The sequence below is a fragment of the Erinaceus europaeus genome, chromosome 9 (genome assembly GCF_950295315.1).
Source record: "Erinaceus europaeus chromosome 9, mEriEur2.1, whole genome shotgun sequence".
In the NCBI taxonomy this organism is placed as follows: Eukaryota; Metazoa; Chordata; class Mammalia; order Eulipotyphla; family Erinaceidae; genus Erinaceus; species Erinaceus europaeus.
Window position 1 is genome coordinate 20,904,200 of NC_080170.1, and position 20,803 is coordinate 20,925,002.

The 20,803-nt window shown below is 48.0% G+C and overlaps 1 protein-coding gene across 15 annotated transcripts in view; it reads right to left on the reverse strand.

Moving 5' to 3' along the window:
- ZBTB38 (zinc finger and BTB domain containing 38) overlaps positions 1–20,803 on the reverse strand; it is a 126,777-nt gene that overhangs the window by 42,293 nt on the left and 63,681 nt on the right. Inside the window, exon 3 of one of the 15 annotated variants that reach the window (XR_009551522.1) lies at positions 14,305–17,177. The exons of the other annotated variants lie outside the window; for them this stretch is intronic. The gene's annotated coding sequence lies outside the window, so the exon portion shown is untranslated. Of the gene's footprint in view, positions 1–14,304; positions 17,178–20,803 lie in introns of those variants that run through there. 15 annotated transcript variants of the gene reach the window in all.

Here is a 20,803-nt window from a genome sequence, read left to right on the forward strand (position 1 = left end):
AGGGACCAAACCTGTGACCTCTCACAGACAAGTCTTGTGTACTCCCTCTATGCTATCTCCCTGCCCCTGTGTGTTTCTGCTGCCTGCAGAACGCTGCTGGGTCGTGTGAAGCCATGCCCTGCGCCTGGCTTCTAACTGAAGAGTTGTTCTGTCTGCTGCTGTGTCAGAGCCCCTCTGGGAAGCCTGCCTCGGTGCTGCTTCAGAGTGACGATGACATCCACCACAAATGTGGCAGTGTCCCCATGGCAGAGCAGTCATCCGGCAGGAGATGGGTCACCTGTCAGCCAGTATCCACTGTGCCCAGCACCCAACAAGCACGTTCAAGCCACCAGCAGCTCTGTGGAAGTAAGCCTGGGAGAGGTCATGTGAGGTGACCAACCAAGGTCAGCTGGTAGCAGGGCCAGGGTGCAAACCCAGGCAGCAGGGTTCTGACGCCGCCACTCGCCCTCTCCACTCAGGCTTGGGAACACCAACCAGGAAACCAAGAGCTGTTTGTGTATGTCCTTTTTGGGACTGGAACCTCCAAAGCTCTTGACCCCACTCTGCTCACCAATGTACGAGGCAAAATGTCATCTGGACTTGAGCAGGGCTGTGACAAGGCGAGGGGGAGGGATATGCTGGGTAGAGGGTGGGAGGCTGAGAGTCAGCTCCCCCATCCTGCTCTGTACCCTAGGGATACCTGAATCTCCAGCCAGAAGGGACCACTTGCTTAACATACATAGATTCCATATGCACACATGCTTTTGGGGCAATTCAGGAAGGTCCGTAACATTCTACTTTTATTTTCCCCAATCTACCTTTCTCTTTCAAATATATATATGAACTTCAGTGTAATTAAGACATTCATACATGCAATCATTTTGATCTTGAGCCATTTCAAGGTGACCTTTATCAAACACCTACCACACACAACTTATTAAGTGACAAAATGGCCACCACTAGAATGAAGCATAGAGGGGACTGGGTAGCAGCGCACCCCGTAGAGCACACAGGTTACAGTGCACAAGGACCTGGGTTCAGGCCCCGTTTCCACCTGACCTTCAGGGGGAAGTTTCATGAGTGGTGATGCAGTGTTGCAGGTATGTGTGTATATCTCCTTTTATTTTTCCTTCCCTTCTCAGTTTCTTTCTTTCTTTCTTTCTTTCTTTCTTTCTTTCTTTCTTTCTTTCTTTTTTTTTTTTTTGCCTTCAAGGTTATTGCTGGGGTTTGGTGCCTGCACTATGCATCCACTGCTCCTGGAGACCATTTTTTCCCCATTTTGTTACCCTTGTTGTTTTATCGTTGTTGTGCTTATTATTGTTGTTACTAATGTTGTTGTTGGATAGGACGGAGAGAAATTGAGAGAGGAGAAGAAATCAGAGAGGGGGAGAGAAAGATAGACACCTGAAGACCTGCTTAGCTGCTTGTGAAGCAACCCCCTACAGGTGGGGAGCTGGGGGCTCGAACCGGGATCCTTATGCGGGTCTTTGTGCTACCGCTAGCCACCCCCCCCCCCCGTTTCTCTTTCTTTATCCAAAATAAATAAAAATATTTTTAAAAGGGGCCAGGTAGTTGCCAGTCCTCACTTGCAGGAGGAACTCTTCACAAGTGGTGAAGCAGTACTACAGGTGTCTCTCTTTGTCTCCTTCTCCCTCTCTATCTCCCTTCTTTCTCAACTTCTCTCTGTCCTACCAAATTAAAGAATTAAAGTTTAAAAGAAAAATTTAAAAAAAGAAGGTGTGGAGGTCAGACAGTAGCACACCTTGTGCATGAAGCACAAGGACCTGTGTAAGGATCCCAGTTCAAATCCCCAGCTCCCCACCTGCAGGGGAGTTGCTTCACAGGTGGTAAAGCAGGTCTGCAGGTGTCTATCTTTCTCTCTCCCTCTCTGTCTTCCCCTCCTCTCTCCATTTTTCTCTGTCCTATCCAACAGTGATGACATCAATAACAACAACTACAACAACAATAAAACAACAAGACAACAAAAGGGGGGAAGCAAATTAAATAAAAATTTAAAAAAGAAGGTGTCGGGAGTCGGGATGGTAGCTCAGCAGGTTAAGCGCAGGTGGCACAAAGCACAATGCCTAGCATAAGGATCCTGGTTCGAGCCCTGGCTCCCTACCTGCAGGGGAGTTGCTTCACAAGTGGTGAAGCAGGTCTGCAGGTGTTTATCTTTCTCTCCCCCTGTCTTCCCTTCCTCTCTCCATTTCTCTCCTATCCATCAACGATGACATCAATAACAACAACAATAACTACAGTAATAAAACAAGGGAAACAAAAGAGAATAAATAAATTATTAAAAAATTTTAAAAATAAATAAAAAAGGTGTATAGAAAAGGTTTATTGGGGAGCCAGGCAATGGCACACCTGGTTAAGCACACACATTATAGTGCTCAAGGACCAAGGTTCAAGCCCCTAGTCCCCACCTGTGTGTGTGTGTGTGTGTGTGTGTGTGAGAGAGAGAGGGGAAGCTTCATGAGTGGTCTGCAGGTGTCTCTCTGTCTCTCTCTATCTCCTCCTTCTCTCTCAATTTCTGGCTGTCTCTATCTGATAATAAACTTTTAAAAAAGGTGTATTGGGGTTACCACAGTTACCAAACTAGAAGACAGCCTCCCCCAAGACTGTATAAGCCCACCCCTGAAGCCAGGCTCTCCCTAAGGACCAAGTCTGTTCAGGCACAGTGGCCAAGAGTATGAATACCCAGTGTCAGCAGAGCCTGGCTCTCATCTGGCTGGGACCCTGGGCAGAGTAAACTCTTCATATTCCAGTGCCTTCATCTGCAAGCTGGAGTACAAAATGGAGACTTCCCAGAGTTCTCAGGATAGACAATGCGGATAAAGGGCTCGTTACAGGGTCCACAGGATAGCTCACCGGAGAGGGCACTGGTTTGTCGTGCACCGGACCCAGGCTCGAGCCCAGCCAGCGCCATACTGGAGGAAGCTCTGGTGCTGTGCTATCTTTCCTTCTATCCCTCTGTCTCATTCTGAAAAGAATCAGTTCAGATTGGTGAAGTGGTGAGAAATAAATACAAGTGATCAGTAAAAAAAAAATCACTGAAAAAAAGTGCAGTCTGGCATAGACTCCAGCCCATTAGCTCCTATTAGGGTTACTATTACCAATTAATTATCGGTCCTCACAAATGTCAGCAGAAACAATTATTGCTAATTTGGCCCCAGGCCCAAAGTGCAGGGGATGTGAAACCCCTCGATGGCAGTGTCTTCTTGTGCGGAGACTCCCTGTCCCCTCACAGCGCCTGGCGCCCCTGAGGGTCTCATTAACTACCCGCATGCAGACAGCAGTCACCCCAGGGCCTCTGCCACAACACTTACATGGGAATCTAGTTAAAGTTTCACCTAAATGATGTTCTTTTCCCCCTTAAGTTATACTGCTTGTTGTTATTTTCCTTTACGCACATGGGGGATGGGGAGCATTGGGAACTGACTTAATCATTTAAGTTGGTGATTTCCTAGCAATTCTGACAGACACCATCACAGGAAAGACACAAAATGGTCTGTTCAAGACACACACCCTTCAATCAGCTATAAATGTTCAGTGTGGGCACAAGTCCTCTGAATGCAAGGGGTCACTCAGGTCTGGCCACTTGAAGCCAAGTGAGAACACCATCTGCCTAGTGGGAAAGGGGCCTGTTTTAGAGAGAGACTTTTCCTTTTCTCTTCTTTTCTTCCCTCCCCTCCCCTCCCCTCCCCTCCCCATCCCTTTTCTTCACCCACTTGGTGTCTTGCTTCCTCACTTCTGTTTGCAGGCCTGGCTGACTCCATCTGCTCCTCCTCCCTCACACGAAAAAGATTTTGGGAGGGCAAATTCTTAGGACCTGCATTCTCTTACTTTAAACTCAGCACGTCAGTTTGGCTAGGACATATTTTTTAGAGAGCACTTTGGCATTTTGATTTTAGAGATGTCTTTTTAAAACGTTAAAGCTGAGGGGCTAGGCGGTGGCGCACCTGGTTAAGCACACACATTACAGTGCACAAGGACGAAGGTTCAAGACCCTGGTCCCCGCCTGCAGGGGGAAAGCTTCACGAGTGGTGAAGCAGGGCTGCAGGTGTCTCTCTGTCTCTCTCCCTCTCTATCTTCCCCCTCTCAATGTCTCTCTGTGTCTAGCTAGTAAATAAAAACAAATAAATAATATATTAAAAAATGTTAAAAACTGACGTAATGACCAAGTTGTGGTTTGCTCAGTAACAAAAAAAAAAAATCTCATGAACAGTAGTGGGGTTTCACACATCTTAGGTGCTATTTTGAATTTTGGTTTAAATTTCTACTAAAGTCCTAGATTAGATTTTTTTCACAATGGTCAGATGCTGCCAGCCTGTATTCTCAGAGGGTGGGTGTCATATTTATGGATATTCAAATACTCCTGACAGGTCAAAATGTTATGGGCCTTTCCTCTGTAACAACCCCAGCTGATGGAGAGGTGGGGCTCCCTCAGACAGGAGCAGCACCCCACTGATATCAGTGTGGGTGCAGGGGGAGTGATCAACTGAAAGTACTCACTTCCTAAAGAAGCAAGAATGGAGACCAGGAGACCAGGAGACCAAGAACTGGCCATGAGAGAGGCTCTGCCCTAAATGAATCCAGGGTGGTACTGAGGACTCCACCCAGACGTGCGATACAGTATCAAGCATCCAAGGAGTCCCAAGCTGAGATGCTTTCTGGTCTCTGCCTAGAACACTTTTTCCTGGACCATCACACAGGAGAGGTGGCCCCCATCTCCTTGCAAATGGATACCGAACCCCCAATGTCCAAGCCCCGTGTTTGTTCCCTGCAAGCTAGCGTGATTGCTCCCCCTCCTGTCTCCTGCTACCTGAGTCTCATGCTGGTGTTATTGCAGCCTCTCTCACCCTCCCATAAAATCATCTTCCAATTGTGTGCAGTGGGCTTGAGCAGAAAGTGCAGCCCGTCCACATGCAGCGGCAGTTAGCAAGCACACCTGAGATGGAACTTGATATCCGGCAGCAGAGTCCAGCTTCTGCTCAGACGGCCCCGGGTCCCAGCTCCAGGTTCTGTCACTTACTGGCATTCATATTTCCCCAAGTTAACTCTCACTGCCAGCGCACCTTTTTGTTTTGGCTTGTAAAGCAAGTGCGACCCTGCTTCTTAGTGTTTAGTGGGACTAGATGAGACGATACAGACAAGATGCAGCATTATCTCATGTTCTTGCTTCTTTTCTTTTTCTTTCTTTCTTTTTGCCTCCAGGGTTACTGCTGGGGGGCTCAGTGCCTGCACTACAAATCCACTGTTCCTGGAGGTCATCCCCCCCCCCATTTTGTTGCCCTTGTTGTTGCTACCTGTTATTATTACCACTGATGTTGTCATTGTTGGATAGGACAGAGAGAAATGGAGAGAGGAGGGGAAGACAGAGAGGGGGAGAGAAAGATAGACACCTGCAGAACTGCTTTACCGCCTGTGAAGCGACTCCCCTGCAGGTGGGGAGCTGGGGGCTCAAACTGGGATCCTTGAGCCGGTCCTTGTGCTTAACCTGCTGCTCTACCACCCGTTTCCCTCTTGCTTCTTTTCACCCTGATAAAGGTTGGGATGCACTGGATCAACCTTCCCGTGGTGCATCTCGTGAGTACCCATACATTGGGGAAACTGACGATCCTTCCTAGCCGACTGAATCCACATGGATCCCAGTCACTTTCAAAGCCAGCAACAAGCAGCTCCTGACAGCTTTCAAACTGTTGGTCCTGCTCTTCGAGTCCTCCAACTTAATGTTGAGGGGCTGTCCTTTGCCAAACGCGTTCTTATTGGTCAACTGGCGATACAGCATCAGGCAGATGTTATCTGCCTACAAGAAACACATATAGCAGTCGATGAAGCTGCTCGATTCACCATCAGTGGATTCGATTTAATATGCTATAATCTCCATCCTAGACACGGCCGAGCCATCTACGCCAAATCGTGTCTTGCGGACGTTTACCATACGGCCTCTTCGACCTTCTACGACTCCATTACTATTGGAACTATTCAGCTCGTCAATGTATATAAGCCTCCCAGTGCCTCATGGGATAATGAGGTCCTGCCTAGCCCCAATCACCCAGCCGTTTACGTTGGAGACTTTAATAGTCATCACCAAGACTGGGGATATTCCTCCACTCGTGCTGACAGCTCTATCTTAGCCGACTGGGCTTCAGCGAATGAACTCTCCCTATTATACGATCCCAAACAGCCAGGCTCTTTTCACAGTGCTAGATGGAATAAAGACTCGTCACCCGACCTGTGCTGGATTAGCACAGTCAACAGCCAAGCCTTTCCCGCTACGAGACAAGTTCTCAAGATCTTCCTGCCCAGCCATCATCCACATTGGTCTCCAGCTCCCACTGATTCTGTGCTCGGAGAAACTAAGATGGAACTTTCGGAAAGCAAACTGGCGTCTGTTCAGTGATCTTACCAACAAATCTATTCCTGCAATTCCAATTAACTCTATCCCCTCTGAAGATTCCTACAGGCGCTTCTGCCAAGCCATCTTCAAAGCAGCTTCCCAAGCCATTCCTCATGGGAGACGTGCTAACTATACGCCTTGTCTTGATGCTGAATGTGAGCAACTACTAAAGCAGTATGATGAGTCAGGCGACCCAGATGTGGCTGACCATCTCATTGCCTCCCTGGATGCAGCACGCCAAGCCCGCTGGCAACAACTCACGGAAAGTCTGAACTTCACCCACTCAAGTAGGAAGGCCTGGAAGCTTCTTCACAGACTGGGTGCCGGTAGCCAACCCCCTCCCGTCTCCCATCCTCCCGTATCTCCAAACTCAGTGGTCAGTCACCTAACTCAAGTTGGACGTGCTAAGATCGACCCAGTCTGGAAAAGAGAAATTTCCCACGAGTGGTCATCCCACTTCCGGTTATCTTGTCCATCTCCAAAACTCTCTCCTTTTACACTGTCTGAACTGGAAGACGCTTTGAAGAGGGTTAAACCGGGAACAGCTGCTGGCTATGATAACATCACCCCAGAACTCATTCTTAACCTGGGTCCCACGGCAAAGAAGTGGCTCGCTTTATTCCTGTCCCACATCTTTGGCGTCGTGCGAAGATTATAGCAGTTTTGAAACCAAAGAAAGACCCAACACTGGCCGCCAGCTATAGACCAATTTCTCTCCTCTCTGTTACAAACTCCTTGAGAGGCTGCTTCTGTCACATATTTCTCATCATACAGAGAAATTCCTATCACCTGCCCAAGCTGGTTTCTGCCCAGGAAGATCTACCTGCGAACAAGCCCTGGCCCTCTCAACTTACATTGAAAATGGATTCCAGAAGAATTTAAAGACGGGTGCTGTCTTTGTTGATCTCACAGCAGCCTATGACAAGGTCTGGCACCGTGGTCTCCTAGTCAAGATCTCAAGATGCCTGCCTCCATGGGTGGCCAACACTATATCGTTTCTTCTCCAAAACAGAAGATTCTGGGTGCATCTGGGTGACAAGTCTAGCAGATGGACCATTGTCTCAAGTGGCCTCCCCCAGGGCTCTGTTCTGGCTCCTACGCTATTTAATATTTACATCAATGACCTCCCAGAAACTTCTTCAAGGAAGTTCATCTACGCCGATGGCATCTGCTGTGCAACTCAGGCATCCAAGTTCGACATCCTCGAGGAAACACTCATGAAAGACATGTCTCTGATATCTGATTACTGTAAAAAATGGCGACTAATCCCTAGCACTGCAAAAAACGGTATCATCTGTTTTCCATCTACACCATGCCTCGGCCTCGCGTGAGCTTAATGTGCAGCTTGGCGATACGAGAATCCGGCATGAAGCCCAGCCAGTCTATCTTGGCGTTACTCTCAATCGCACTCTGTCATTTCACGAACATCTCATAAAAACTGCAGCAAAGGTGGGCGCGAGGAATCACATCACTGCAAGACTAGCCAGCTCCTCATGGGGCACGAGCGCTTCCACACTACGATCATCATCTCTGGCATTATGCTATTCCACTGCAGAATACTGTGCCCCAGTATGGTTCCGTAGCCCCCATGTCCACTTGGTCGATTCCAAATTATATTCCTCCATGAGGATAATTTCTGGAACCATCCGTTCCACCCCGGTTCCATGGCTGCCAGTCCTTAGCAACATCGCCCCGCCAGATATTTGTCGGGATGCGGCATCATCTAAGTTCATTTCCCACGTCTACGCTCGACCGGACCTGCCAATATACGCGGATATCTTCGCCCACCCTGTCCAACGCTTGACGTCTCGTCACCCAATCTGGTCCCCTACGCCTACACTGAACTTCTCTGTTCCAGTCTCTTGGAAACAGAGCTGGCAGTCAGCTGAGGTAAAGAACAAACACCTCCTCACAGACCCCTGCAAGCGTCAACCGGGCTTTGACCTAGCACGTTATGATTGGGCCCTCCTCAATCGCTATCGAACAGGCCATGGCCGGTGCGCCGCTATGTTCCATCGCTGGGGAGCCAGAGACGACCCGAACTGCCCCTGCGGCTACAGACAGACTATGAACCACATAGTCAACGACTGCCACCTCTCCAGATTCAAAGGAGGTCTCGAAACTTTACATCAGGCTCAACCTGACGCTGTTGACTGGCTACGGAAGAAGGGCAAATGCTAGAAGAAGAAGAACCCTGATAAGTTTCCATGAAAATTCCAGAAAACCAGCGGGTTAAGCGCAGGTGGAGCGAAGCGCAAGGACTGGCGTAAGGATCCCGGCTCGAGTCCCCGGCTGCCCACCTGCAGGGGAGTCACTTCACAGGTGGTGAAGCAGGTCTGCAGGTGTCTATCTTTCTCTCCCCCTCTCTGTCTTCCCTTCCTCTCTTGATTTCTCTCTGTCCTATCCAACAACAAACAACACCACCACCAACAATAATAACCACAGCAAGGCTACAACAACAAGGGCAACAAAAAGGGGATAAGTAAATAAATAAATAGTAAATAAATTTTTTAAAAAAGAAAATTCCAGCAAACAAAAACAGTATCAACATCCTTTCCCCCCTCTAGCCCTCTTTATTTACTTACTGCCTCCAGGATTACCGCTGGGACTCAGTACCTGAACTATGAATCCACAGCTTCTGTGACCATGTATGTATGTATGTATGTATGGGTGTATATATGTATTTATTTTGCCTCCAGGGTTATCACTGGGCTCGGTGCCTGAACTATGAATCCACTGCTCCTGGTGGTCATCTTTTTTCCATTGTTGTTTTTGCTGCTGCTGCTGCTGCTGTTAAATAGGACAGAGAGAAATCGAGAGAGGAGGGAAAGACAGAGAGGAGAAAGAAAGATAAGACAACTGCAAACCTGCTTTACCACTTGTGAATCGAGCCCCTACTCCCCTGGCCCCGCAGGTGGGGAGCTGGGGGCTCGAACCAGGATCCTTGAGCCAGTCCTTGTACTTTGCACCATATGCACTTTAACCCAGTGTGCCACTGACCGACCCCCGCGGCTATTTCTCTTTATATATATATTTTTATAGGACTTAGAGAAATTGAGAGGGAAGGGTGAGATAGAGGGAGGGTCTACGACCACACCGCCCTGATCATGCCTGATCTCGTCTGATCTTGGAAGCTAAGTAGGGTTGGGCCTGGTTAGTACTTGGATAGGAGAGAGACAGAGACAGAGATACTAGCAGATCTGCTTCACTGTTTGTAAAGTGAAATCCCTGCAGGTGGAGAGCCAGGGGCTCGAACTGGGATTCTTGCGCAGGTCCTTACACTTCATACTATGTGCGCTTAACCCAGTGTGCCACCACACTGCCCCCTCTAGCTCGTCTTATAATGATAACAAATGCTTTGATTTTGTGAGAGGGTGTTGGGAGCAGAAGGGATTTTGTCAGTGGGGGTTTTCCCTGGAGCTGAAGTTGAGAGTTGAGTGTCTGGGAGGGTCTTAGGCTTTGAGGGTTCTCTGAGAGCTCAGGCAAGACCAGCTCCAGCCGGCGGGGCTGTCTGGAGTGATGGGACTCAGGCTAGGCTGACAGTCCCCAAAGGGAAGTTGGCTACAAAATACACAGGAGAGAGATAGTTGGGTTTTTGTAGGTTGGCTGCGAAGTAACCCATGAAAATACATCTCTAGCTAAATAAGGAACTATTGGGTAGTAAAGAGTTCTCATGTTGAAATCTCAGTAAAATATGTTAACATAGGTAGAGTATGTCATTAAAAAAAAATATTTACTTTGGGGGCCGGGTGATGGCACACCTGGTTAAAGTGCACATATCACCATGTGCAAGGACCGAGGTTCGAGCTCTCCACCCCTACGCCACCCCACCCCCTGCTGCAAGGGAGAAGCTTCACAAGTGGTGAAGCATGTCTGTAGGTGTTTATCTTTCTCCCTCTCTAGCTCTCTCTGTAGGTGTTTATCTTTCTCCCTCTCTAGCTCTCCCTCCCCTTTCAATTTCTCTCTGTCCTGTCAAATAAAATAGAAAAAAAAAAAAAAAGGCCACTGGGACCAGTAGGTTTGTAGTGCCGGCACCAAGCCCCAGCAATAGCCCTGTTGACAAAAATAGGTAAATAAATAAAAAGTTAAATAAAAAGTGTATTTTCTTCTAAAGAATAGAATCTTCTGGGGGTTGGGCAGTAGTGCAGCGGGTTAAACACACATGGCACAAAGTGCAAGGGCCGGTGTAAGGATCCTGGTTTGAGCCCCTAGCTCCCCACCTGCAGGAGGGGGTCGTTTCATGAGCAGTGAAGCAGGTTTGCAGGTGTCTATCTTTATCTCCCCTTCTGTCTCCCCTCCTCCCTGTTTCTCTCTGTCCTCCAACAACAATGACATCAATAACAGCAACAATAATAACCACAACAACGATAAAACAACAAGGGCAACAAAAGGGGAAAAATAGCCTCCAGGAGCAGTGGATTTGTGGTGCAGGCACTGAGCCCCCGCAATAACCTTGGAGGCAAAAAAAAAAAAGAGAAAAAATAGAACCTTTTTGCATGATGGTGTATTATTATAAATAAAGCCAGGAGCAGTGTACAGATATAAGATTAATGAGTTGGAGGGAACCAGAGGAACCAGACAAGCCCGTCAGAGAAACTGCCCCTTGCAGCCCTATATGAGGAAGGAGCGGAGAAGCACAGGATATTCAGACGACAGCTGGCGTCTGAATATCCTTCAACTACAGGGTGGGGGGGGGGAGTAGTTTGTAGGGAACCAGCGGAGAGGTCCCTGGCTAGTGCGGGCAAACGGACTGGGCAAGCCCGGCTCTGACCACCAGCGCAGGCGCAGGTCAGTATACTTACTGCCGAATCTCCTCATACAAGGAAACAGTGTTAGGAGACAGAACTAGGGAAGAAAGCATGCTCCAGCTCAGGTGCTGTTTCCCACCTCACCCGGCTGGCAGGGGGAGCTGGCTCAAAGCACAACATGGAAGTTGGACCCCAAATGGTGGCCACTGGCAGCAGGGGGGTGGGGATCAACAGAGAGGTGGGTCAGATGCTGGGAGGAGGGAGGAGGGAGGTCAGAGAGGAGGGGGTTCAGGGCTCACAGTTAAACAGAAACCCAGTGTTGGACCACAACTCCCTGGATGGGTTGGTTTCCTATGTGGCTACCTCTGACCACTCCTAAGCTTAGTAAGAGACAGTAAATTCCCTGAGTCAGACTCTGGTCCTGAGAGGCACTCCTCTCTGAAACATGAGCCCGCAGGCAGAGGCCTTCCCTGGCAGCACCTCTTGGGGGGGGGGGGGGGTTGGGTTGAGAGGCTCCTTTACACCTGCCCATCACAGCATATCCTGGCCCCCGGAGTTGTGTCCACAAGATGGTGCTGAACCTACACAAAGAGATGGACCTGGGTTGGGGTAGTTGGTAACCCAGCCCCCAGTCATTTCAGAGAAAGGAAGGAAAAAAAAAAAAAAAGAGCGAGCCCAGCTTCCAAATAAACAGATACTGGGCGTTTCTAAAAACAAAAGGCAAAGCTTTAAGCATGCTTTGTAGTGGAGCATGTTTGCTTAACTCATTCTTTTTATTTTATTTTATTTTTCCCCCTTTTGTTGCCCTTGTTGTAGCCTTGTGGTTATTATTATTGTTGTTGATGACATTCGTTGTTGGATAGGACAGGGAGAAATGGAGAGAGGAGGGAAGACAGAGAGGGGAAGATAAAGATAGACACCTGCAGACTTGCTTCACCACTTGTGAAGCGACTCCCATGCAGGTGGGGAGCCAGGGGCTCGAACTGGGATCCTTAGGCTGGTCCTTGCGCTTTGCGCCATGTGCACGTAACCCACTGCGCTACAGCCCGACCCCCTTAATTTTAATTTTTTAAATTTTTATTTATAAAAAGGAATTGTGTGTAGTTGTACCCTTCTTATCTTACGGTTTTTGTCAGTGCTTAACTCATTCTTAATCATCCACAGATTCTGGAGTTTCTTCAGGAACTGAGGTGGGGATTGTTCCATGCAGAGCAGGGAATCTCCTCCCCACAGGATTCCCCCAATGGCCTCCATTCACCTCAGCCACAGGAGAACCCCTAAGCTAACCACCCGCTGTGCCCTACAAAAAAATTATTACAAATGGAAGGAACTCCAGCTTTTTCTACCTAGTCCTTTCATTTTAGATATGAGGAAACTGACGCATATGGTGTACAGTTATGTGTAAAGGAGCCAGCAATCTGGAAGCCTTGTTTGGTTACACTGAGTTCTCAGAAGGTGCGCCTCTTATGTGCCAGTTTTCTCATATCTAAAATGAGGGAACCATTTAGGCAACAGAAAGTATTGGAAGGTTTCTTTATTCATTAATGAGAAAAAGAGAAAGAGAGAGGGAACCTGGGCACCTTTCTGGCACAGATGATGCCCCGATGACGACTTGGAAAACATTGTTTTCTATCTATGAGATTAAAAAAAAAAAAAGCCAGAGCTTCAGTTTCATCCTTCAAGGGGAAGGTGGTTGAATGCATACCAGCAGGAAGTGACTCTGAGGGGCAGCTCTGACCTTCATGCAGGAGCATGTTTGAAGCCAGAAACCTGGGACCGAGGCGCCAGTGAGCTCTTAAAAGTGAGATCCAGAAGATCTCAAGAGTTGCTGAGAATGGGATTGTTGAGAGATAACCTAAGAGTGAAAGAACAAGATGTCAAGCTCCCTGGAGCTGTGCTGAGCTGTGGTCCCTGGGTAGGTCTTTGGTTACAGGCAAACCTATGTGAAACCCTACCCTGCTACATGCTCTCAGCTACGCGGTTTCAAGAAATACAGTCAGAATCTAATATGCTAGCCACTTTTCTCATCCTCCCATCCTTCCTAACTAGCTCAATTCATGCTGCCTGTTTTTCTGAGACTTGCATTGCAGAAACCTCACGGTCAACCTTGCTCTCGGATTCAAACCACCTGCAATTATTTCCATGTCCCTATCCACTTACCCAGATAACTCCACCTTCCCCATCCCAACTCTCCCCAAAGGCCAACTTCCTGGGCTCAAAGAAACAGTGGAAAGGACCCTGGGTCTTCCTCCTAGTGAAACCTGTACCAGTTAAACATGGCTTTCATAACACTCTCATGTTTTCTCTCTCACAGAATTCCTGTAACACTGTGAAATAATGTTCTGATTTCAAAGATGAAAACACCGAAGCTCTGAAAAGTAAAGCCAGCATCCCAACAATAAATACATAGCTCATGAGTGAATCTGCAACCCTGAACTTGTTATACTTTTGGTTCAAAAATTCCTTCTAGCATACTTAAAAAAGGAGACGGGTTGGGTGGTAGCACAGTGGGTTAAGCGCATGTGGTGCAAAGCACAAGAAATATCGTAAGGATCCTAGTTCGAGTCCCCAGCTCCCCACCTTTAGGGGAGTCGCTTCACATGTGGTGAAGCAAGTTTGCAGGTGTCTATCTTTCTTTCCCTCTCTCTGTCTTACCCTCCTCTCTCGATGTCTCTCTGTCCTATCCAACAACGAATGACATAATCAACAACAAGAATAACCACAACCAGGCTACAACAACAAGGGAAACAAAAGGGGGGAAAATGGCCTCTAGGAGCACTGGATTCATGGTGCTGGCACTGAGCCCCAGCAATAACCCTGGAGGCAAACAAAAAAGACTGTTTTTATGATTCTGTTAATAAATACAAATCCCTGCCTCATCTCTGATCGGCAATATTTACTGGCTGTGTTTGTTTTGTGCCAAATTCACTGTCAAATGCGTGTTTATCATGCAGTGCACACACACCGTGAACATCCACTTTGTATTTTTTCCTGGCTAGCCTATAAAATATAAGCACTCTGATAATCCACATGTTGACTCTGCCTTCTCCGCCATCTTCCATTACCTGATCACATGACATGTTGTTTAATTTGGTCCGAAAAATGAGGATAACACCTTAGATGATGATTGTGATAGCTAGTGCAGTAATGATTACAGAGACCTGCGTTAGAAAATGTTCCATTGATAATACTTCACACTTACTACCACTACAATACACTATATTCCTTAAAACCAAGTACAGTTTTGTTTTCGTAACAAGTTTGATAGGGTATAAAACAATGTGGGCCTGGGTGGGGGTAGATAGCATAATGGTTATGCAAAGAGACTTTCATGCTTGAGGCTCCAAGGTCCTCCAGTTCAATACTCCACACCACCATAAGCCAAAGTTGAGTTGAGCAGTGCCCTGGTTAAAAAGAAAAAAAAAAGAAAGAGAGAAAGAAAGAAAAAAAGACCTGGGCCCCAATAATTCAAAGAACAGAAAGACAACGTCATTCTTTTGGCTTAATTGTTATGATTATGTTTTCATTTACTTATTTTTCATTTGATAAGACAGAGAAAATGAGAGAGGAGAAGACAAGAGAAATAGAGAGACACCTGCTCCACCACTCATGAAGCTTCCATCCTGCAGGTGGTGACCAGAGACTCAAACCCGGATCCTTGTGCATGGTAACAGGTGCGCTCAACCAGATGTGCCACTATCCGGCCCAGCTGTAGCCTCATTTAATCCTTTATTTATTCTTTCTTCATTCAGCAACCTCCTAGAACCCACTGCCCAGGCAGACAAAACGGCTCCTCCGTATGCTCCAAGTGTTCTAAGGAATGTGGCCAGGGCGCCAGGCAGGCAGCTCAGTGAATATAGGCAGAGAGTCAGGGGAAGAGGTGGAAATAGGTTTTGAAAGACAGGGAGAATGTCTTTGAAATCCCAGAAGGGCAAAGGTGTCCTATCACAGACAGAGGGCTACGCTAAGGCAAGGAGGCAGAAACTAGAGCGATGCTTTTCGAGAACAGAGATGAGGGGGATGGCTCCTGCGAGTGGGATGTTCAGCCTGATGGGAATGGGGTCAGGCCAGCAGGGTCCTGGTCCCCAAGGGGTTTCTATTTCGTGCAGAGTCTGGTCACTATTTTCTTGTCCAGAACTTTTCAATTTTTAACTGCCTATTGGAATCAACTGTGGGAGCCTGGAAACATTCCAATACTCAGGCTCAATGTGAGATTCTGGTCTACCTGGTGTTCGGTGAACAGAGTATTTTATTTTGATTTCAATTTCATTTTTGTCTGTCGGGATCTCATGTCTGTGCAATTCTGTAATCCCACTCCTCTTGATGAACTTTTTTTTTTATTTAATTTCAGACAGAGAGAGGAGAGAGAGACTGCAGCATTGCTCCTGGAGCTTCTTTCAATGCCATGCGCCATGCTCTCACGTGGTGTCAGGACTCAAACCCAGGTCCTCGTGTTTGGGAAAGTACACATTCTACCATGGTCCTGGGCTTCTAGGAATTTAGTAGATGGTCTCCAGGTTATTCTAACATGCAGACTGTGCCAGGATGAGCCTTCCAGAAGGTTCTCAGAACCATCTGACAACATCTGCAAACACGCTAGCAGGCTGGTGATGGGAAGGCTGTCTGGAGGCACAAAGCAAGGTAGCAGTGGGAAAGGAAGAAAGATGAACACTGGACAGATCAACTAGATGAAATGGAGAGGTTGCAAGGATGAAGGCTGAGACTCCGATTCTATCGCTGGATGTCATCAATAGGTCACAAAGCAGATTAAAGGGCTGGGCAGTGGCACACCTGGTTCAGCACGTTACAGTGTGCAAAGACTCAGGCTCTAGACTCCAGTCCCCACCTGCAGGGGGCAGCATCACAAGCTGTGGCGCAGTGCTGTAGGTGTCTTTCCCTCTCACTCCCTCCTCTCTTCCCCTTCCCTTTTCATCTCTGTCTCTATTCAATTAAAAGGGAAAAAAGCAGACGAAGGAACCCCTCCCCGCCCCAAATGCAGGTAGCATTCTCAGTCAACAGGCCCCCGAATAGAGGAAGTTGGGCCGGAGACTCAGAGGTGCGTGCACTGACACACAGGAGGGGGCTGCAAACCTGAGCAGATATTGCCCAAGGAAGGCGGAGCAGGGTAGAGGGAAAAACTAGGCCGTGGGAATCCCTCACTTGGTAACATGCAGGCTTTGTGGACTGTGAGGCCATGGGCTTGAACCCCACCACCACATGGTGATGGCATGGACAGTAACCAAGGGAGTCCCATGGAAGATGGTGCAGGACCAGTGTTTTGGTTTGTCTTTAAACATACAGAATTGGGGCAGGGAGATAGATCATCATATACAATGCACAGCCTTTCTGGTTGAGCGCACATGTTACAATGTGCAAAGACCCAGGTTCAAGTCCCTGGTCCCCACCTGCAAGGTGAAAGCTTCACCAGTGGTGAAGCAGGGCTGCAGGTGTCTCTCTGTCTCTGTTTCTATCTCCCTCTCCTCTCAATTTCTGACTGCCTCTAATAAGTAAAGAAAGATAATAATGATAAAAAAGATCAAAGATGGGGGTCCAGGCAGTAGTACACTGGGTTAAGCACACATAGTGAGAAGAGCAAGGACTATTGCAAGGATCCCAGTTCAAGCCCCCAGCTCCCCACCTGCAGGGGAATCACTTCTCAAGGTGAAGCATGTCTACAGGTTTCCATCTTTCTCTCCCCCTCTGTCTTCCCCTCCTCTCTCAATTTCTCTCTGTGCTATCCAACAACAACAACAACAACAATGAAAAACATGGCCACCAGGAGCAGTGCAGGCACCAAGCCCCAGCAATAACCCTGGACAGACACACACACACACACACGAATGAAAGAAAAGAAAAAAAGAAAGAAAAATAGACCAAAGATGAAACTTGAAGACCACTAATACTAAATGGATGTATCAGAACAAGCTGGGAGCCTTTATTAAGTTTTAGCTCATTTGGAAAGTGCATTGCTTTGCCATGTGTGAGACTGCTCATGTTCAAGTCTGCTCCTTACTGCATTGAAGAAAGTCTGGTTTCTTTGTCGCTACCTGAAAAAAAAAATTTTGTAATTTTTAAAATTTTGTGTCACCTCAGACTGACTGGATCAGAACTGGGAATAGGAGGAAATCAGTTTCTGGGGAAATGGACTTTTAATAAGTTCCCAGGCACTTTGAAATTGAGTGAGGCTGAGACACTGTGTCGGTTTCCTAAGTTTTCTGTGACAAAGTACTACAAACTGGGTGGCTTAGTTCTGGAATCCCCACCAGAAGCCCAAAGTCAGGATGCTGGCAGGGCTTTGTTCTCTCTGAAGGCTCTTGAGGCAAAGCCCCTCTCTCCTTCCTTTTCCATCTCCTGATGGTGTCAGCCACTCTTGAGCTTGTGGCTGCTTTCCTCCAACTTGTCATTGTTTTCATGTGACTTCCTCTTCTGTGTCTTTTATAAGGTTACTTGCTTTGGAGATGGGAACTTGACTTTCAGTGATGATTCACTCCATTCAGACAACCATGGCAATAATTTGTTGAGATGAGAAGAAAAGGGGACAGGGACCCAGAATGCTAAGCTAAGTTCCCTTGATGGTGGTGGCAGGAAGAGAAGGGACAAGGAGGGCAGAGGGAAAGAGACAGGTTTTCTTTTTTTTTTTTTTTTTTCATACTACAGGACAGATAGAAATTGAAATGGGAGGATGAGAGGGAGGGGGAGAGAAAGAAAGACACCTGCAGACCTGTTTCACCACTTGTAAAGTGTATCTGCTGCAGGTGGAGAGTGGGGGCCTTGAACCCGGGTCCATGAGCATAGTACTATGTGTGCTTAACCGGGTGTGCCACCGCCCGGTCCCCGAGAAACGGCTTTTTTCTTATGGATGACTAAAATCTACAGCTGCACGTTCAAGCCTGGCTGCCCAGTCTCCAGGGTCCCAGGCCTCTTGAAAATAATATACAGAATCAGAAAGACCATCACAATCAAAAGTGGATGAGGATAATAGGCCATGTTATGCTCAAAATATAAACAGGAACTTTGAAGTTGCTGGGGAAAAAAAAAAAGCATTTAGCTAATTAGCTTTCTAAATGAACTGGATAGGAGGCTAGGGTTTCATCTCTAAGATACTGTGGCTGTTTGCTCCTCCTCACCCCAGTAACTTCCAGTTCAGATGACAAGTCACAGCAGCAGCAGCAGCAGCAGCAGCAGCAGAGACCCATCTACTTCTGCCTTTCAAAAAGCATTTGGGGGGGGAGGGAGTCGGGCGGTAGCGCAGCAGGTTAAATGCACATGGTGCAAAGCGCAAGGACTGGCACAAGGATCCCGGTTCAAGCCCCCAGCTCCCCACTTGCAGGGGAGTCACTTCACAGGTGGTGAAGCAGGCCTGCAGGTGTCTATCTTTCTCTCCCCTTCTGTCTCCCCTTCTCTCTCCATTTCTCTCTGTCCTGTCCAACAGCAATGACAACAACGGCAGCAATGACAACAACAATAATAATGACAACAAGGGTAACAACAAGGGCAACAAAATGGCAAGAATGGCCTCCAGGAGCAGTGGATTTGTGGTGCAGGCACTGAGCCCCAGCAATAACCTTGGAAGCAAAAAAACAAAACAAAACAAAACAAAACAAAACAAAAAAACACCACCAACAAAAAGCATTTCTGCAGAAGCAGGCAACACTCTGGATCCTTACCCCCTCAAGAAGGCACAGCTAGGGGGTCAGGCGGCAGCGCAGTGGGTTAAGCACACATGGTGCAAAGTGCAAGGACCGGCATAAGGATCCCGGTTCGAGCCCCTGGCTCCCCACCTGCGGGGGAGTCACTTCACAAGCAGTGAAGCAGGTCTGCAGGTGTCTATCTTTCTCTCCCCCTCTGTCTTCCCTTCCTCTCTCGATTTCTCTCTGTCCTATCCAACAACGAACAACAACAATAATAACCACAGCAAGGCTACAACAACAATGGCAGCAAAAGGGGGAAAATGGCTTCTAGGAGCAGTGGATTCGTGATGCATGCACTGAGCCCCAACAATAACCCTGGAGGCAAAAAAAAGGCACAGCTAGTCTCCCCTCTACCTGCCCAGCACTGAGAGTGATTGCCCTCTATTTTATTATTGTAACTAAAGAACCTGGAGTCTCACATATGCACAATATCGCTGCTGAGCTGCTTACCTGACTGACTTTTTCTTTTCATTCATTATTTTGTCCAAGAGAGAAACAGATAATGGAGAGATGGGAGAGACACCTCAGCACTGCTCCACCAGTGGTGAAGCATCCCTGATGCTGTTCCTGGTGCTCCCATGTGGCTCCAGGGCTCACACCCAGGGCCTTGCACATGGGAAGGAGCACGCTCCACTGGGTGGTTAGCCCCCCAGCCCTACCCCGGCCCCGTGCCCTCACTGGCATAGTGATACACATTCCACTGGCATCATGCCCTGCACTGTGATGATTTGTGTCAGATCCCTGGCATACACAGGTTTCCTGCCCCCTAACACAGAAAGTACCTTTTATGGCAACATGGTTTTTATGGCCAGAAGATCAATGGAAGCCAGAGGTATAGAAAGAAATGGGGCGGGGGTGGGGGGAGGCAGGTGGTAGCGCAGAGGGTTAAGCGCACATGGTATGAAGCTCAAAGACCCACATAAGGATCCTGGCTCGAGTCCCTGGCTCCCCACCTGCAGGGGGGGGTCACTTCACATGCAGTGAAGCAGGTCTGCAGGTGTCTTTCTCTCTTTCTCTGTCTTCCCCTTCTCTCTCGATTTCTCTTTGTCCTACCCAGCAACAGCAATAACAATAACAACAACAAAAGGGGCAACAAAATAAGGGGGGAAAGTCTTTCAGGAGCAGTGGGTTCACAGTGCAGGCACCAGGCCCCAGCGATTACCCTGGAGGCAAAAAATGAAAAGGAAGAAACAAAGAAGCAAGGTTCTACATTAAGGTCCAAGTACCAGCCCAGAAACAACAGTTTATACAATCAGACTCTTAGTGTGGTTATAACCGCCCCATTCTATACCTGTACAGTTCAACTAAAAGTCACCTCCTCAACATCACCTCCTCCCCAACTGTCCCAGTGCACTCCCAGCCAGCAAATCCACAAGACCCAATCTCCATGAAGGTTTGTCTCAGCTCTGAGTCAGGAGCTGTGCTCCCCAAATGTGGCCATGAAACCAGCTGGGGGCGGGGAGGGGGCTGCTAGGTGGTTTTCTGACCTTACGTGTGGTCTTTCTTTGGTACATCAGAGTGGAGATGACTGAGGGACACAGGTGTGTCTCCTTACCTTTTGGGGAAAGGCCGTTAGTTAAGCTGGCGATGGTGGTGACGGGGGTGGGGGTGGGGGTGCAACACCATGGCAGCAAGTCCTGTCGACTGAACACGGCACACCTACTAGACCCTGGCCGGTGCTCTCAAGACATTATGACCCAGCACAATGAGAGATGAGTGGTAAAAAGAGATTTAGAAAAGAGAGGAAGAGAGCGTTATAAATTTCAGGATGTGTAGGTGCCATTGAGTGTCGACAGAGAGGGCAATTCTCTCACTGTCACAGTCAAGACTAACTAGGAAGCTACTCTCTGCTCAACATTTCAGAAACTAGCCTTGGGCTGGGCAGGTCAATGCCAATGGTCAGGTCTCCCAAGCTCTGCCTGCTGCCATGCCCTGGCCTGGTGCTATCAGGTAGCCTCTGCATGCCCAGATAAAGAGGGGTT